This window comes from Phasianus colchicus, chromosome 3 (assembly GCF_987193195.1).
Source record: "Phasianus colchicus chromosome 3, bPhaCol1.hap1.1, whole genome shotgun sequence".
Lineage (NCBI taxonomy): Eukaryota > Metazoa > Chordata > Aves > Galliformes > Phasianidae > Phasianus > Phasianus colchicus.
In genome coordinates, this window is record NC_143438.1 from 35,924,213 (window position 1) to 35,942,871 (window position 18,659).

Consider the following 18,659-nt stretch of genomic DNA (forward strand, 5'->3'; position numbering starts at 1 on the left):
AATGTTTTTCCTGGGGTACTTTTGATTCACTGAGGTAGTGACATGCTGGAAATCTTTGTGAGAAATTCCGTTTTCATGAAATCTGGAGATGTGTTTGGAGCTGTTTTCTCAGCAGCATGTCCTTACTGAGAAGAAAAAGAGATTGGTGAGCAGTGTAATGTTGCATATGTTTTCTGCTGACTGGGACACAAATAACAAAAGAGAGATCGGTGCAGTGGAGTTTGTAAGCAGGTAATGGCAAGTCATGACATCTTACTGTGTCATTCCTCTCACTTAGACACAGGGCTGTCTATTGGCTAGAATGCTTTCATTTATTTTCATTACCTAATGGTGACTCATATTGGTCTATATTGACAGGACTTTCTTCTTTGAAAGCCAAAAGCAGACTCCAACCTCATTTCCAATCCAGCATAGCCAAAATGAGGAAGCCTTCATACTCAGCTGTGAAGGAAAGTTCAAAGATGAATTGAGCCGGCTCAAATCAAGACTAAATGATCTACTCTGATCACTGGATCACAAAAACCTGACATCTTCTCTGCAGGCGTGACAGAATACAAAGGTAGGAGGTGAAAGCTCCTTGTACAGCACGTTTGTCCCATACAAGGGGCCACGAAGATGATCAGAGAGCTGGAGCACCTCTCCTATGAAAATAGGCTGAAGGAGCTCGGCTTGTTTGGCCTAACAAAGAGAAGGTGCTGGGGAGACCTCATTGTGGCCTTCCAGTACTTGAGGGGAGCTGATATACGGAAGGGAGACCAACTTTTTACATGGACTGATAGTGATAGGACAAGGGGAATGGCTTTAAACTCAAAGAGGGGAGATTGAGGTTAGATGTTAGGAAGAAATTATTCACTCAGAGTACGGTGAGGGGCTGGCACAGCTGCCCAGAGAAGCTGTGGTGCCCCATTCCTGGAGGTGCTCAAGGCCAGGTTGGATGGGGCCTTGGGCAGCTGAGCTGGTGGGGGGCAGCCCTGCCCACAGTATGGAGTGGGGCTGGGTGGGCTTTGAGGTCCCATCCAAACTAAACCATTCTGAGATTTTATGATACAACTGGTATCCATCTTTTCTGAGCGTGCTGTGGGACTAGGCCTTGGTGAAATCTGGACTGAAATCTTGCCCTTCTTTCTTCCTTGCACACCAAACATATTGGAATTTACTTATTTATTTTCACTTAGCCTTTGTCTCAAGCTGGCTCAGTAGGTACCATTCTGTTTGGTATGCTAGTTGTACAGTCTGAGATATTCTCATTTTCTCACTGGCCTGATTTTCAGAGGTGCAAATCTAAAAAAGGTCAAGGGACATCCAAGTACTCTGAAAATCTTGCCATGGATTGGTATGTTCAGTTGAGCAAGCAGAACAATTGCAGGTGATTTATGTTCTCTTTAGCCGTTTTCCACATGTTTTTCTTCTGGCACTCTTTGTGATTAAATTATTTTTATAACTCTAGCAGCTGCCTGCTTGGGAAGCTCTTTCTCATGGATCCTACAGATTACTTGAGGTTCTAGGACTTCCTCTTTATCCACTTATTTTTTAAAACAAATAGTTTTGAAGAAAAACCTAAACATATGCTGTTAGGGAGCGTAACATCACCAAGAAAACTCGTAGACAAAAGCAATAATATCTTAAAGCAATTCTGAGTATTTTCTAAGTTGACCAGGAGTTTTTTGACCCAGTAGGGATTAGTAGGCACTGGAATTTGATAAAGTTTTTACCAATTCACCCCCACTCTTGTGTACAGTCTTTGGAACAGAGTCAGTTACCCAAACCGGGCACATGTGTGTACAAGTGAGTAAGTCTTTTAAGAGAAACTCCACAGATATTAGCCACATTATTTTTCCTATTAGAATTCATCCCCTAATATATTTTGTGATCTCTTTAAGTCTTAAAAATGTGGTCATGAATTTTTTACTCTATGAAATAGATACTATTGTTTGGCCAAACCATGTTGCAGGCAGAGGAAGAGACTACTGAATTTTAATTATAGCCTATTATATCTAGTGCCTGATTTTGTGTCTGGCAACCCTGTGGCAGGGGGATTGGAACTAGGAGCCATTCTGTGATTCTCTAATTCTGTGTAGGAGTATAACTAGCTCAAAACTAGCCATCCTAAACTTGAACAATAAATGCTGGTCTGGAGAGTGATAGGTGTATTGACTCTGTCCTGTAGTGTACAGTAAAACTAAACCAATGTAAATGTTGTTTGTGGTTTGAATGGCCAAGCATCAACCGAGTTAAGAGGATTTCTGTGAACTGTTCTAAATCAGTGTAGTTAACTTGCACCTTGTAGTGCAAGCTTGCATCCACAAAACACTTGATACTTGTATCGATGAGAGTACTACCTCCTGAATATATTAAGAAATTACTGCTATAGCAAGGGCAGCAAAGTAAGAGTCCACACACTAAGTTTCCTTCAATCCTCATTCATAGCAAAGAAACTGAGAAGGGCAAGAATAAAAATAAGATGGGTTCATAGGAAACAGAGGAACCTGCTATGTGCAAAGGCAGATCCACCTGACTCTTCATCTCCTAGCTAAGGTAACTAATGTGAAGTTGCACAGTTTTGGTCTAAATGAAATAACAACTGATGCTCAGATATATGTGTAAGTAAAAAGAGTGTTCATTTGGAAATAGCATCATGCAGAGGCTGAGAAGACAGCTACTGTGTGTCTACACCTTCAAAGGTGCCTTTAATTCTGTTCAAGCGATAAAGGAAAAAGAAGGCCCAGGTCCATTCATGCGAAACAGTGAATGGTTTCCTGGCTTTGGGGAACATGCAGCTCATGCTTCATGAGACTGTCATCTTCTCCTCTGAGAAAGCACAGTGGAAATACCCTGGAGGGAAAAGTCACATGGGAGAAGATCAAAGCAACCTGATAACTGTAAATGAATGGCATCAGAGAGGCAAGGGGGAGGGATGATTAAAAAAAAAAAAGAAAAGCCTGCTACCTCAAGGCTCTGGCACTAGTAGGGTAAGGGAGAATGAGCTCGTCTGGGATGAATAGAAGGCACCTGCAAGAAAACATTTGCCATTATGTGCTGAAACCATTCACAAAGTTGTCTACTAGAGTACAGTTCACATACCTGTAAGAAAACAAAATAGACTACTGTCCCATGATTCTTTTTTTTACTTCACAATATGTGCTTTTAGGCTTTGGGACCTTAGGACCCGAGACCAGAGACAATATGCTTTTCAGCTACAAGATCAGTAACACAGAAAGAGCATATAGCTGAGTCTACCGTGCCCATAATGTGCCAACACAGAGCACAGACTACGGACTATTCAGTTGCTCTGAGGTCTGGGCTATGCAAAGCTAGCCAGTGCAAGTGTATATTCTTGTAATCCCTGCTTAAAATCTGCAGCCCATTTTTTCGCCCACCAGCAGCCTGACTAAATTGTCAATTACATTTGAATTTTCTAGAAAAGGATCTACTTGTCACAGCACTGTGCATAGTGTATAGCTTAGAGGCCCTCTGGTCCTGTTGGACCTTTAGATTCTAAATTTGTAACAGTAACAAAAGCAATAAGTAAGCATCTCGTGATTACAAGTGAAATGTTTTCATATAGGTCTGAAGTGACGCTTCCTAGCCAAAACCTTTGAGTGACAGAAGAGGGTGGCATCACTTCCCAATTCCTTTTCATTCGGGACATATCTGTGGTCAGAGTATTTTCATCCACTGTGAACCCAAGACTCTAGCTTAAGAGAAGTGGCTAAAATGGATTTTTATAAATTCAGTGCAAATGTCACTATTTTGAGGAAGTGAATTTCTGCTACAAGATGCTCTCTTCTGAACTTGCTGCTTGCTATCCAGGTTTCATGATTTAAATGATTTACTGTTTGTTGCCTCTTGAGAGGTGAGAAATTTCATTCTTATGATGAAAACTCCTGGGGAGATGCACTCATTTGTAGAGTGCTTCAGTTCAGATGAACTGTATGAGTGTGTGAATAATGCTGGTGGTGGCTGAATTATTTCAATATATACTTGAGTTCTTTTTAAAATTTTTACATTTGAGGCACAGTGTCTGGGGATTATACTCTTGACTGGGACTTCCAATTCAAAAAGGGAGCAGTAATTCTTTCCTTTGTTAAGCTGGGGTTTATCAGAGTACTGCTTATTTAACCTCGTGGGCGTTGTCGTGTGATACCACTTTTAGGCCTGACAGGCTTGGGAGATTTCCTTCTCTACCACCTATGACGTAGTTCCCTGAATGAAAAAGGGAACTTACTTTACTTCAGGGAACAACTTGCTTGTAGGCTGATAAGATTTGGTGTCTCTCACATCTAAGCTTACCCAGAGTTCCCAGAAATTAAAGAGTGAGGATAAACTGATTCCAGGTTAGCTGAGCAAAATGAGATTTTTAATCCTGCTATTTTAAAAGTGATACTTAACAAGTTAGAGTTTGTTTGCTTTTCTTGTTGCCATTTATCCAGTGATCAGGGAAGCTTCTGAAATAAATAAAGTTTCAAGCCTGGAACTGGTGATGGGTGTGTAATTGCAAGTGCCTTTTGGACTTTTTTTTTTAAATGAGGGAGCGTGATGTGCTCTCATCAGACAGACAAACAGCAGCTTTGTGCTGGATTGGATGTGCTCAGATGGGTGTGCTTCTGTAGGAGAAAGCAGGACAGCAGGTGCTGCTGAGCTGGGGTTGGGGTGGTTGGCCTGGGATATAACTGATTACAAAGGCCAGCCCTAGCTCATAACACAATATGACTGAGACCTCTGAGGATCAGTTGCTACCTCTGACTAACCATAGAGCTCCCCTCCCCTTGACTTTTCACTGTGCGTAGTAAATGTCTCAGTCACTTAAAGATTTTGGTATGAAACTCAGGAGTTTTGGAGGATTAACCCTCCTGAAGCCCTGTCACCTCTCACTTGTTCCATAGCTGGGGGGTCATGGCTGGGATCCATGCTGTGCCAAGGCATTCATTGCACAACATTGGTGGCACTGCCTGCATAAAGTTGTGCGTGATATGTCCTTAGTGTAGGCACGCTCACTCCTTCTGCATGGATCTCTGTGGAGCTTTGACTTTACCAGTGCTTTAGTTTGGCTTCTTAAGGAAATTCCAGTTATGGAAGTGTACTGTGTGGTTGCCCCCTTTCTCCATATCCTTTCCTCCTTCATTAGCTTCTTACACAGACAGAAGGTTCAGATCTTAAAGAAATGTATTTCCTACAGAAGCTGTGAAGCTGCCTAAAACAGAACAAGCCTACCTGTGCCCTAACTAAAAGTCTGGTGTCAGTGAGCTTGTCTCCTTCTGGACACCAGAAAGTCAAAGAGAGAGCCCCTGTAAGGTCCTCAACCATGAGTAAAGCTTCACCTGAATCTCTTGCCAAACTGAATGCGAAAATCAGGCAACCACGAAGCATGTATCTGCAGACAATATGACTGCTTAATTCTAGAGCTGATGAAATGACGTTATACTCTAATGCTCTCTGAAGGCTTAGTCTTAGCTTCCCTTTACCATCCCTTTACCTTCCCTTTACCATCTCCAGGCCTGTCCTCTCAGTCAAGATACTCAGTGAGGAGAGTTTCATTTCCAGCCTTCCAGACTGAAGAGTAGAAAAGAATAAAGAAGTTCTGCAGGCAAACTGAAAAAAGAAGCCCATTACCTCATCTTCTTTTGGCTGCTCCCTAATGCTGTGTTCTGCATGAGTATCTGGGGTTTCTACAGAAAGCCTTGTGCTCGCAATAGTGCTTCTGGTGCTCTGCACTTTGGTAGTAAAGGACATTTACTCATGTAGTAGGAGGAAGAGCTGTGAGATAGGGCTTTCTCGGACTGCAGGGCATTTCAGGGGCCATAAAAGGTTTGGTATGTTTTTTAAAGTTAAGTGGAAAATGCAGAGAGTGATGTTTAATGCATGTTATGCATCTCTACTTAGTGCCCTATGTGGAGATGAAGCATTAATTCTCAGGTAAGAGACGTAATTTTGAACTTTTCCTTTCCAGGCATCCACATGAAGAGCATGTATCAGCTGTTCTGTGTAGTGTTCTGTACCTATATACAAGTTTACTTAGAAGGACCTTTTTGTCTCTTCACTTTGAAAGTGCTGCAAGTTAAGCCCAAAATTCTGTTAATAGAAATGATACATATCTTAATTTCTCACCTTGGAAAGCTCTCTGAAATCTCTGCCAGAAATCCAAGCTATCTCCTACTTCAGCAAAGTTTCAGTGTGGGAACCTAAAAGAAAAGCAAGAGTCTGGCATTTTACTGGCACTCTGCTGAAAAAAACAAGTTACCAAAGAATTCATGATGTACTATTCAAATTTGTGGCCACTGGGAACACATCTATCATTTTCAGTTTGCATACACAGTGATGTCTCCGTATTTTATAAGCAATTTTAGTAGCTAGAGCTCTCTGAATGTTTCACACATGCACAGAAATTGCCGAGGTTGTTGCTGGTCATCTTGATTGTGCTGGTCACCTTGGGATTGAAAGTGATGGCACATCAGTAGTCTCTTCTGTGCAGAAACAGCAAGGAGCACATTCTTCAGTTTTCTTTGATTAGTGACATAAAGAAATAAAGAAAAAGCACTGGATTCTCCAGTTTTCTCTGAGTTTTGGCAAAAACAAATAACAGGGGCCCTCTGAATGTACATTTTGAAGAAATCAGCCTGGGAATAGAGGTGATTGTTCTCTTTGTCACACTCTCTCTGCTTCTGCAAGTTTCCTACAGCAGAGGAGGCAGGGCTTCTGCTGAGGCAAGCAGTGCTAACCCCACTAATGAATGGAAAGTGATGTCTGACCATGTGATACAAGAACAGCACTTTCCATGTTTGCCTGATTATCGAAGAACTGGAATCAGCATTGACGAAGATAATGTGATGTCACTCTTTAATCTGGCAAGCCTGTAAAACCACTTCCTCTCTGTGTAGGCTGGAGGTCTCATGATTGCCATTTCACTCTAAAGCATTCATTGAAAATGATGTAAGACAGTAGAGCTTTGACTCTCTCCCTTTTTTTTTTTAAATGAATGAATGCTATTGTGAAACTCTTTGCAGCTATATTAGGAAATACACTAGTTATTCAACAGCATATACTGATTATCTAACAAAAAGTTAAAATTAAAAAGATCAGATTAATCACAAAACTTAGTGGTTTTTTTTTCTTTTTTTTCTGAGCTTTATCTTTGATTTCATTTAATTTAACATGGATTAATACATCAGCCATCAAGTTAAAATTCATGATCTGAAGCACCTGGAGCCTGGGCATTGCCAGGGCTGGGGAGAAGTTGGTCCTTTTAAAGATAAGGGGGGTTCATTTTATAACATGATGATCTTGTCCGTGACTTTCACTTAATGTGATTTTTATAGGTTCCCTGGAGTAGAACACTTGCATTTCCTGTGGTTTCCACATGACTAGGAAAATCTTGCAAGGAGGCTACTTCTGTCAGGATTTGCACTGCTCTGACTTGGGAATTGGGGTGTTTGCTTCTGCAGTGTCCTGGTGGCCAGGGGTCAGTAAGATATGGTAGTGAGGTCTCCCATTGTCCTTTGGCTTTGCACAAGTAATGCATGCTGCTACTGCATATGTATACGTGTATAAAAAAGGATGGAAAAAAGTCCAAGCTATTTTTTTCAGCATATATACGAACCAGATTCTTAAAAGTTGCATAAAAGAGCATAGCAGACATTGGACAGAAATAAAAGATAGTATAATACCATAGTATTAGAATTCATAAGTCTTTTTGTTCGTGGATTTTGAGGAATGTTATTTTGAAAATGTGATTTGAACTCTTTAGGAACTTCTGTTCACGTAGAAAAAACAGAAGATATAGTAGTTGTTCAAAGGATGACTGAGAAATACAAAACCTGCAGAGATCTCCTTTCAAAACGTTTTTTGGAAAAGAAGAAGGCAGACTATTTTTTGTTATTGTGAAAGAGACAAGGAAATTAAAAAAGAAAAATTTTATGTTTTGTTTAATATGATTGTAAGCTTTTCTTTCTTTTTGCTTGCTTGTCTTTAGATGGCTGAACTGAAAAAGATCAGCTATTGGCATGTCCCAGTTCGATACAGATTTATGTGTGTGTAGAGCAGATTGTAGGAGTCTTTATTACCTGGATGTGTATGTCAACTCTTACACAACAGGACAAGCCTTCTTAAAAATATTCTGTACTCTGTTTGACATGAAACACATGCACACAGACTAGGACAAGATGTGTCACTGAGTATGACGGTGAGGCATACCGTATGCAAAAACCAAAGCTTGAGGGCACAGCTGAACCTTTCATGCTCACATTGTACGTGCTGCTCTTATTCTGCTGGAGCTTGATACTGGCTTAATGTTAGACCTGGAAAGATGAATTCTTGGAAGAAAGGATAGTGGTGAGGTGTTCTACTGGTAAGCAGAAAGCACAGGAGGATCTAGAGTGCCAAATGGGAAGTACAGATTAATTTAGCAGTTAATGCGGTCATTGTTTGTCTGAGAATTACAGAATGGCTTGGGTTTGAAGGGATCTCAAAGCCCACCTAGCCCCAACCCCCTGCCATGGGCAGGGCTCTCTCTCATCAGCTCAGGCTGCCCATCCAACCTGGCCTTGAGTGCATGGCAGCCTGTGTTGCTGACCTCTGACTAAAGAATTTCTTCCTAATGTCTTTCCTAAATTTCTTCTCTTTTAGTTTAAAGCCACCCCCCTTGTCCTATCACTATCAGTCCGTGTAAAAAGTTTATAAACTCCCCTCAAGTACTGGAAGGCTGCAGTGAGGTCTCCCCAGAGTCTTCTCTTCACTAGGCTGAACAAGCCCAGCTACATCAGTCTATTTTCATAGGAGAGATGCTTCAGCCCTTTGATCATCTTCATGGCCTTCCCCTGGATACACTGCAAACAGCTCCACAGAGTCCAGTTATTTCTGTAACCCAGCAGTTCACCTTGAAAGGGCGGGAGAATCAATTAAGCTCTTGGAGGAACTCTAAAATCAGCATATGAGGGATCTTCAGGTGCATTGGGTCCTTCTCTCTCCAACGATGGTAGCACCACTTCCTGAACCATTCAAGAGAAACTGGAAGATGCAGCATGTGAAGTTGAGCTCCAAATGGCTTTAGTTACAAATTCTGCTGGAAACAGAGCTTTGTAACAACCTAGAGATCAAAATTGATTTACAAATCCATTCCTGTTTACCCTTGTCCCTATTCGGACTGGTGTATACTGTCCTTTGCTACTATGGTATGCATCACACTATGTTCTGAGGATGCTTAAAATTATATTTTTGTATCTTCTTTTGCATATGAAAATCAGGTTAGTAACATGCTGTAATTAAAGGTTTTGTATCAGTCTGGAGCTTGAGAGGGAGGATGCTAAGAATGCGGATGGATTGGGATCCCCTCTTCTAGCATGTCTGGATGACTCATGAAGGCTAATTTTAAATACTGGTGACATATCTTGTCAGATTGGCTTACTTTGCCATTATTCTTTATCCCTGCACCCAAGGCCAGTTGCAAAGTCTATGCCCTGCTTTAGTCTCACTGTAGGTGTCAAAAGTTCATGTCACGGTGCTCTGCGGCAGTTGTTTAGCTGCAGAGAACCCTAATAATGGTCTTCTGAGTCCGAGATAACACCAAAGCTCAGAGAAGAGGTCAGATGATCAGCTTTTAAATCCCAACATTGTGGTTGGCAGAGCTATGTTGATTTTTACAAGGGAACAGAATATCCAGCAGCACAGAAAGAGTGGCTGTTCTAATTCTTGACCTTTCTATTAAGACCTTCAGTTGTGCTCCTTTTCTTCCAGAGAGCTCTAGGAAGTATCTGCTCTGCAGCAGATCCTAGTTCTTACCTGTCACTGAAAAAAAAGCATTTTAAAATGCTGTTTCCTTCTGTATTTAGTTTCTCTGTTTTTTTCTAGGCTTTTTTTAGGGCTTTAATATCATGGTCATCTTACAAATGTTAATGAAATAATCTTGCCTATTTCCTGTGAGAAAATTTCAGCATATGTTTAGGTACCTGCTACAGAAATCTGTTTCTTTGAGTTTCTGGACTTATCATGCTTTCTGCTGCTGAATGGGAGAGCAGATATTTATTTGCTTCTGAGCATATATCCCTAAGGAGAGGTTTCTGCATTTCAGCAGGAAGCAGAATGCACAGAGAGACGGCGATTTGTTTATTGTGACATTGGAAGCCAGCAGAAATGCATAATTGGAAGCCAGATCTCTCTCCTGCCCTCAGACCTTTTCCCCAGCTTTTAATATGTTGTGTCTGAAGGCCAGATGTCAGGACTTAAAAAAATTGAAAGCTGTCATAATTCATTACTACAGACCATACCAGATGAGATGACTGACCAGTGTTTCCTTCAGTCCAGAAATGGTCATCATCTTCTGCTGTCATCTGTCAGATGTCATTTATAGTAGGTTAACTTGCAAGACAGGAAAAGTGAGCTGCAAGGCTTTCCTAAGGAGAAAAGAAATAAGAGGCTGCATAGCACTACTCTTCCAGTTTTTAAATTACACTGGGGAGTAAAGTCTTTCCTGTCTAGCATCTGTCACTGGCTGGGGTGTGGGCTCACTGAACTTGAGTGTGAGATTTGGGTCTTCCTAGGAAGTACTGGGGGACACTGCCATCTACTGTCTTCCTTACCTGAAGTAGTAGTGTGTGGCCAATTTTGCTGTAGAGACAAGTTTCTTCTCTTGCTGCTACCACTTTATTTATTTATTTATTTAAGTAACTACTTTTAGTTTCTTCATTTTCTTACTGGCGGATGGAATTTTCTGTGTTTATCTAGTGGCATGATTCTTTCTTTGGCTGTAGTCTTAAACTGAGGGAAATAAGAAAATCTTCCCTGAGAGTTAAGTCATCCTGTCTTTCTGATTATGATATTGAATTGTTGTCCTCTTGAGAGGAAGGCTTGTAGATGTAATTCTCAACATAGATCATGAGAACCACAATAAAAGACCATCATAAGACTTGAAAGGACAGATAGTCCACAAAAACAAATTGGATTTTGCACTTTGTAGAACTATCTTCTAACCATTAGCACCACTTTCTGCAACGCCAGGGTTTACTGTCTGTCTTCACAGAACTCTGACATCCTGTTCATCTCTAGTACAATATGATGCATCAGGAGTTTATGCAGAAGCTAATACCTGGTGATCAGAAACATGAAGCCAAGCTGTGGTGTTCAAAGTCAATTAAGTGAAGACCGGTCACGATAACCTGTATAGAGTAGAAATTGGAAAAAGGGATAGACTTTAATCTATGATAAATTTACTCAGGGCTGTGGGTGTCAGCAGAGTCACCTTATGCCAGTAAATACTGCTTTTCAGTTTACTGCGTCTTTAAAGAGAGTGGCAAATGGAGATAAAGCACAGAGCTGATGTACCTATCTGAGAAGAATCAATTTTTTTTGTGTGTGTTAAATTCTGCAGAATTTATAATAATAAAATGGCAGGCTGCATTTATTGCTGCATAGTAGATGTGGTCAGAACCGGATGAGTCATGTAGTTCAGAATTCATTTACTGAAGTGGAGAGCTGTAATGGCTGCTTGAGGGTCTTCCTGTATCTTGTGGAGTTATCTGTGCATCTAGGGAAAATGCTCTGTCTCTTAAATCTGCTGCTGTAAACCCGATCTGACTTTCTGGAAACTTCACTATTCCAGTAACATAGAGTGAGATCTCCAACCATTGGCTGGTACTGCAAGTTAGAGATCATTTTAAGTTAGCAATTTTTTAGACAGATACAGCCTGTTGTAAGTCTTTACAAAAGTATTATGAAGTATTACAAAACCCCATACAATTGTGCTATCAACTGTGTTGCCAACTCGAAAACACTTGATTTCATTCATAGTGAACCCTGTGATATTTCCATCACTGCACAAAATTATTCAATTAAATACTCCTCTCATCCCTTGAAGTGGTTTGAGCCAAAGACCGCTGTGATGTATGAAGTTATTTAACCAGTGAGCTGCTTATATCCTTAGGCATTTGAGTCTGAATGAACAGAGGGAAAAATCGTCTGTATTGAGTCCAGACAGTTCACCTAAGAAAAAAGCCTTAGCTGAGGAGCATAGCATATTCTGATGCTGAGGACTTCGGCGTGGTAAAGTCAGGATAAAATGTACTGATGCACAGGGTATAGTATCACTCAGCACCAAGCGAGAAGGCAGTGTATCATTCACCAAGATACCATGAAAGGATTGTGCACAGTGCAACCTGGACAATGATCTACAAGGCAAAAGAGGAAGAAACCATAAAGAATGAGCTAGTCAGCATGCCAAATAATCATAAATAAAGCCTGATGCGTGACGGAGTCTCTGTGTGTTGTACAATACCGCTCCTCACAGAATTTAGGCCAGATGAGCTTGGCAAATCAGTAGCTAGGAAGAAAGCTCTAATTGTCTTCATTTAAAAGAGTCAGAGATGTACTTGAAGGAGTCTCAGCAGTGCTTAACAGTCTGTATAACTGTTACAAAAAAATGCACAACCAAATTATAGCTGTTTCTACTTACAAACCTTGCTTATGGTTGCCCATGAAAACGTTCTCCAATATCTTTAATAGGGGATATCTCAATGTTCAGTGCTTCACTGCACACCTTAATAAAGGCAAATCTCCTCAATTTCCATCTTACTAATAAGTTGTCCTATTGATTTGAAAAGCAGCCACTGCAAAACAGAAGTTTGTTCTCGCTGTAGAGATTGCAATGTGCACAGCACTTGCATGCTGGCTATCAGGAGTTGTCACTCCTTTCTCATCCTCTGATAGTCACATTTTGTCCTCTAAGTGTGAATCCTGTCGCTGATGATTCAGGACAAAGGAATATATTAATGTTTTTCTTGCAAATATAAAAATTGAGTAGCTACACCTGGATGTTGGTGGTGATATTTGTTTTCATTTTGTGCTGCAACTGTTAGCTCATAACTGTATTGAGTATCCCTTTATGGCAGAGAGTTGATCAACATATAAGTATCCCGTATGTTGATATTTATGTTAGGTAGCAGTCACCCAGAAATACTGACTGCTCGTTGCTTAGCCAAAGGCTCTGCAACTACTTCAGCCAGATGTTGCATTGTTGTTTATCACAAGGCAAGAGGAATCACTAGATTAGTTTTGGGGGTAGCCATGGGGTATTAGTATGATGGGGTAGCCATAATAATGATGTGTGTCTGTTTAAAATGCACTCTGAGTTGTTTATTGCCATCTTTTCCATAAAACACCAAGTACCAGAGCTAAGAAAACAATATTTCTGGGAATTTAAACAGTTTTCTTTAGACACTGCCATTGCTGTTTCCTACCGTAACTGAGCTCTCCTGGTTGGAAGTAAAGCTTATTGTCTGTGACTTCAGCTGAACTGTGAACAGCAGTTAACTATCATTGCTTTTTTGTTCTTCCTTGCCTTCAGATACAAGAAGAATGCTCCCCACACTGACACAGATCATAGAGTCTCTGTCGGAACTGATAAGCTGTGCATCCCAACTCCTCCTTAGCCATGGGGAATGACAAACCAGCCTCTTGCTCCTGTTGGCTGAACTCTAAGAATAGCTGCACCAGTGTCTCTCTTCCACAACCAAGTTCTTAGTACAGGCAGGCTTAGTCACAGGGAAGAAAGCTGTAGTCTTATTCTCTAAACATATTTTTGATTTTGTGGCCTATCTCTACTGAATTCTGAACTGCAATTAAGTTTATCTGAGGACTTTGTGGATGGGCAAGGAGGGATGTGACTATATTATCCTTTGCGTAGGGGAAAAAAAGGACACAATGATTATATAGGCTACCTTTTCCTTCTTGCATGCTTTCTTCATTTATTTATAACCCTCCTGATAAAACTTCATTGGCCACAATAAAGACTGGATTTTTATTTAAGGAAATGCTGAAGAAATACTGGCTCAAGTCTCTGTCTCCTTCCCACTAATGATCCACTGAGACTACTGATATGTCACCTGGTGACTTCCCGCACTCTCTGCTAGGACTCCATTCTCAGTTTGGGATGGACAGGTGACAGAGGCAGAGTCTTCTGTGGGATAAATTGGCCCACTTGAAGGAGCCTGAGATTTGGCATGCAGATCTGCTCTTGCTCTGCACTAACTACTCATCATTTACCATCTCCTTAATCTGGTACTACTTTAAGCCAACCATCTTATTTTTTTCTATCAGTTCAGCTTTTTTTCAGCTGTTGATAAGAGTACTGCAGTAGCACATGGAACTCAGACCTCTTATATGTAGGGGACAGGTGTTCCTATCTCTTGGTTTAGAAAAATCTTAAATAGATTCTCCTACCATCTCTTCACTCTATCTTGCCCTGCACAAATAGCTAATGGTTTGGAGCAGTTTAAGTAATTTGGGAGACCACTGATTCCAGGTACACTCGGGCATAACCTATTGCCTTAGATACTTATTTTTCAACCTGTAAACCTGTCTTTGCTTTGTAATATCTCTCTTCTTTTTCCTTTTTTTTTCTTTTTTTTCTTTTTCCCCCAACAAGATAAAAAAAAAGTGTAAAACAAATATTTCAGAATTGTCATCTGACTTTTTTCATTCATTTCTCCTTTGCAGGACTTTACAGGACTAAACAGAGGGGAATGGCAGAGAGGAACAGCTGAGAATGAGGTAAGATGTTTTAACTCATCTTTATGGTATTTCTCATGTACGTATTAGTGACTGGACAGACAGTGGACTCATGAAAATTATGAAGACATTCAGCCAAATCCCAGTCTTGTTACAGAGAGAGCTGTGGCTCTAGAAGATTGGAAGTGAGAGCAGGTAGATATTTCTCCAGAAAGCTCTTAGGAGATCAGGGAATGCTTTCTTTGCCTTCTGTATACCTGATTTCCTAATCAATGGCATCATTGTTATATTGTCTTCTAAACCTGGATATAATTTAAGTTGAAGCTGAAGGAGGGAAGATTTAGGTTGGATATCAGGGCAGAGTTCTTTACCAGGAGAGTGGTGAGGTGCTGGAACAGGCTGTCCAGAGAGGTTGGGGATGCCCCATCCCTGGAGGTGTTCAAAGCCAGTTGGATGGGGCCCTGGGCAGCCTGGTCTAGTATTAGATATGCAGGTTGGCAGTCCTGCTTGCGGAAGAGGGGTTGGAGCTTCATGATCCTTGAGATCCCTTCCAACTCAAGTCATTCTATAATTCTATGATTCTATGATCATGGATTATACAGCTACAGTACAGCCACCTGCGTAAGAAAACACCTACTTGTTTGCCTCTCTTACTCTCTGTACATGGAATACATATATGGTGTCTGTCACACCCCTGTACATTAACAGAATGTTACAATTGATTCTGTGTTCAAACTGGTAAAATTTTCTATAGAGTAGTGTATAAACCAGTCTCTTCCAAATTATTCATCTGAAAATATATTTGAAATCCTTCCTTCAGGATGATCTTATCACACATGTGAGAACACCCACAGAAGCCAGGTTGCAAAATAATTCTTCAAAACTCCTGCAAGGTGCAAATTGACTAAAGCCATTTGCTCAGTTCTGCAGTAGAAGTCAACAGAAAATCAACCTTACCACTGTTTATGTTTCAGCCATTTCAGTTTCAAACATATACTTTTTTTTCTAATGCTTTACTGACCATTACAGAAGAGCTTACAGTTATTCAGGAGCTTGAATTAAGTGTGATGTATTAACACTGCAATATTGTCTCCTGCTGGTCACTGGCAGTAACAGTCAATTTTTTGGCATGTCAGCTAACACCAAATCCCACCCCATTCCTCTGCGTTTCAGGAATACACTTGGAGTGTATTTTCTTGAACTCACAGTAAAAATGAAACATTCCCCAAAGAATACCTTGTTCATTTCTATGTGGTATGCACTAATGATGTAGAAGCGGAAAGGAGATAAATGTTACTGTTATTGTTCTCTTGTTAATTTGGCCATTCTCTTTTGCTTTCATCTTAAAACGGAGGACAGGAAGTAAATAAGGTTTATTTTGGCCCACTCTTCTTCAAATATAGTGTTTGGTGGCTCTGACAATCACCTCCTTGTTTGCTGCCATCTACCAGAAGATACTTATGCATATCGGAAGTTGTGTGGTCTGGAGCTAAGATCTCTTGATTTGTGCTTTTGACTCAAACCATCCCCAGATATGAAGCTTTATATACTTTATCAGCTGTGCTGAATGTTTGGTGTATGTGTGCGCTACAACTTAATATATTTTCCATATACTGAATAGCAAATGCCCATATAATTACCTACTCGGTTTAAAATTACCCTTAATTCATCATAAAAATAAAAACATTTATTTTCAACTTCCAGAATAAATGATGTTTGCAAATTGTAAATATCAGGGACTCTCATTTGTGTCACAGTTCTGAAAAATAACTGCTTCAGGTTGATAAAAGGCTGAGGGTGTTTATCCCTATGGTATTCTTCTAGACCTACTTGAACAGTGATTAAAAAAACCTGAATTCGGCTATCTTCAATAGTTTTCATAGCTTAGGCCAAACTGAAAAATTAAAATAAGAGGACATGGTTTCCCAGTTGTGTTTTTGGCATTGCCTTTGTTCTCTGTTCCTTTCATTTAGCAGGACTGGCATTGTTCATTGCTGTGAGATCTACGCCTTGGACTCAGAATTATTGGCCATATTTTATCTGTGAGTGAATGGTGAAATCGTCCAGTTATCTCTGGAAAGTGTTAAGTGTAGGGGTAGAATAAAAGGACCAGAGGGCCAAATTCTGCCCAGACTAACACCTGTTTGCCTAAGGGATTTAAACTAAGACAGAATTTCTTTCCTAAGCTAAATTCATCTCTCTTATGTGCAAGAAGCTTTCACTTAAGCAGTTTTGAGTGTTGCAGATCTAGCAAAACAAAATATGGCTTTTTGAGAAGAAGCGCCAAGTTTTATTTCATTTGAAACCCCACTGACTTCATTTGCACTACACACAAGAGAAGGAAGGCATTTTAAACTCAGCAGCTTATTGGCGGATGCACTCTGAGTTGGAATATGTACACACTGTCACCAGGTTTTTCCAAAGGAAGATCTTCCCAGCCCCTTCACCAGAAAGTAATTGAATGGGTTATTGCTCAGCTTTAAAATCTCCCCTGCTGCTACAAAGAATAAAAGCAAATGAGGAAACTGTATCTAGACCGAAAGCCATGGTAAACTGAGTTTTACTTGGAAAAACAGAAACGACGAATTTACTTCACTAGTACAGAGAGTTCTCTGAGTTGAAATATATGAATGGGTCCAGGTATATCAATTTTCAGACTTCCTTTAGAACTGAACTACGTAAAGGGGGCATTTGTAAATATGGCAATGAAATGCCAAACTTGTGAGGTTTTTGAAGAACTGATTGGCTATCAGTCTGCTCTCTGATCATTTAACATTGGCTCTAGACACACTGTGGGACAGCTGGATTCTCACATTATACCATCAAATGCTGCTCTTGTGCTAACAGCTGTCAAAAGAAACCATACTGAAAATAACTACTGATCTCCTTTCTAAAGGGTGACTGAAAAGTCAGATACTTGTGTAACACAGGCGCATAAATAAAGGGCTGGTAACCAACACGTGCATCTGCTGCTAGGTGCACGTTTGTGGGCTTGGTTAAAGAGGTTTTAACCAGATTTGAACAGCTGTTGGAAGTCTATGTGGGAAGATGACTTCATATGGACTGCAAATTAAGTTAGGGGTAGGGTTGTGAAGATATGCCCATCTCCTGGTGGAGAAGACAACAGGGTAAAATGTGTGTGGGAGAGACAGAGAATTTTGTTCACATATTAAGTCTTATTCTCTAACATCCTTCTATTAAAGGAGCTATGAACAGACAGTGTTTAGTTCGTGACTGACATCCTAAAGCTGCCTTGGATAAGCACAGTAGTTCCAGTAAGTTCTACATGGACCTGGGACTTTACCTAAGGTAGAGGTGCCATAAAGCGGTGTGGTCAGACCACTCTCCCAGTGAGTTGGCAGCTCTTCTGATCTTGGGCTCTGGTCTGCTGTGTGTCTCACATCAGGCTGTAATTTGTCCCAAAAATCAGCCCAAATCAGCACTAACAAAAAGGAGGGAGTGGAGGCAACCTTTACAGTCTTGTCTGCGATGTGATTTCTCAAAGGAAGGGTAAACCACACAGCTGAACAATACTTTCACTTTTTCAGACTGTAAACTTTGCCTGATGACTTAGTCATGAATTGAGAGGTCAGCCAGGCTGCTGGGTAGCACAGCAATGGCAGGTAAATAGTCAAGCTCTCCCAGAAAAGAAGCAACATTGCTATTGCTCATGGTAACATGACCATATCAACCCATCCATTTCATTGTTTGAGATTCTTAAATTAATTTGTAGATTTTGTACTGAAAGAAAATGAAACCTTGAGAGCAAATGGAAGAGAAGTTGCTTTGCTGTAGTTTTTCCTTTGCAGATCAGTTCTGAGAAAAAAAAAAAAAAAGAAAGAAAGAAAAAAAGCCTCCTAGTCAAACAACATTGCTAAAATTATTTTCTATTTTGAGCTTGTGTTTAAGCTAATCCTTTTGTTCCATTCAGAGCTCATCCGGTGATGCAGTGCTCCCGTTTTTAGTTCTCAGAATTGTTGCCCATAGCTAATCTGTGCTCATATCTAAGCCTCCAGAGTTTATATCCCTTAATGTGGACACTTCTGATTTTAACCAGCTGAACTGCACCCTGTGAAAGCCTGAATGAATGGCATGAACAGGGCCCTGATGGCAAAATGTCTTGCAGGACATGAGCCAGCAGAGAGGCATAAAGTATTCACAAAGAATAC

At 40.5% G+C, this 18,659-nt stretch overlaps 1 long non-coding RNA gene across 3 annotated transcripts in view; it reads left to right on the plus strand.

Moving 5' to 3' along the window:
• Nucleotides 1-363: 363 nt before the first annotated feature.
• Nucleotides 364-18,659, plus strand: part of LOC149918506 (uncharacterized) — a 95,577-nt gene continuing 77,281 nt past the window's right edge. For 2 of the 3 annotated variants that reach the window (XR_016465078.1, XR_016465079.1), the window contains exons 1-2: nucleotides 364-559; nucleotides 14,479-14,532. This is a non-coding gene — a long non-coding RNA (uncharacterized LOC149918506). Of the gene's footprint in view, nucleotides 560-14,478; nucleotides 14,533-16,463; nucleotides 16,983-18,659 lie in introns of those variants that run through there. The other variant, XR_016465080.1, reaches the window with a different exon arrangement.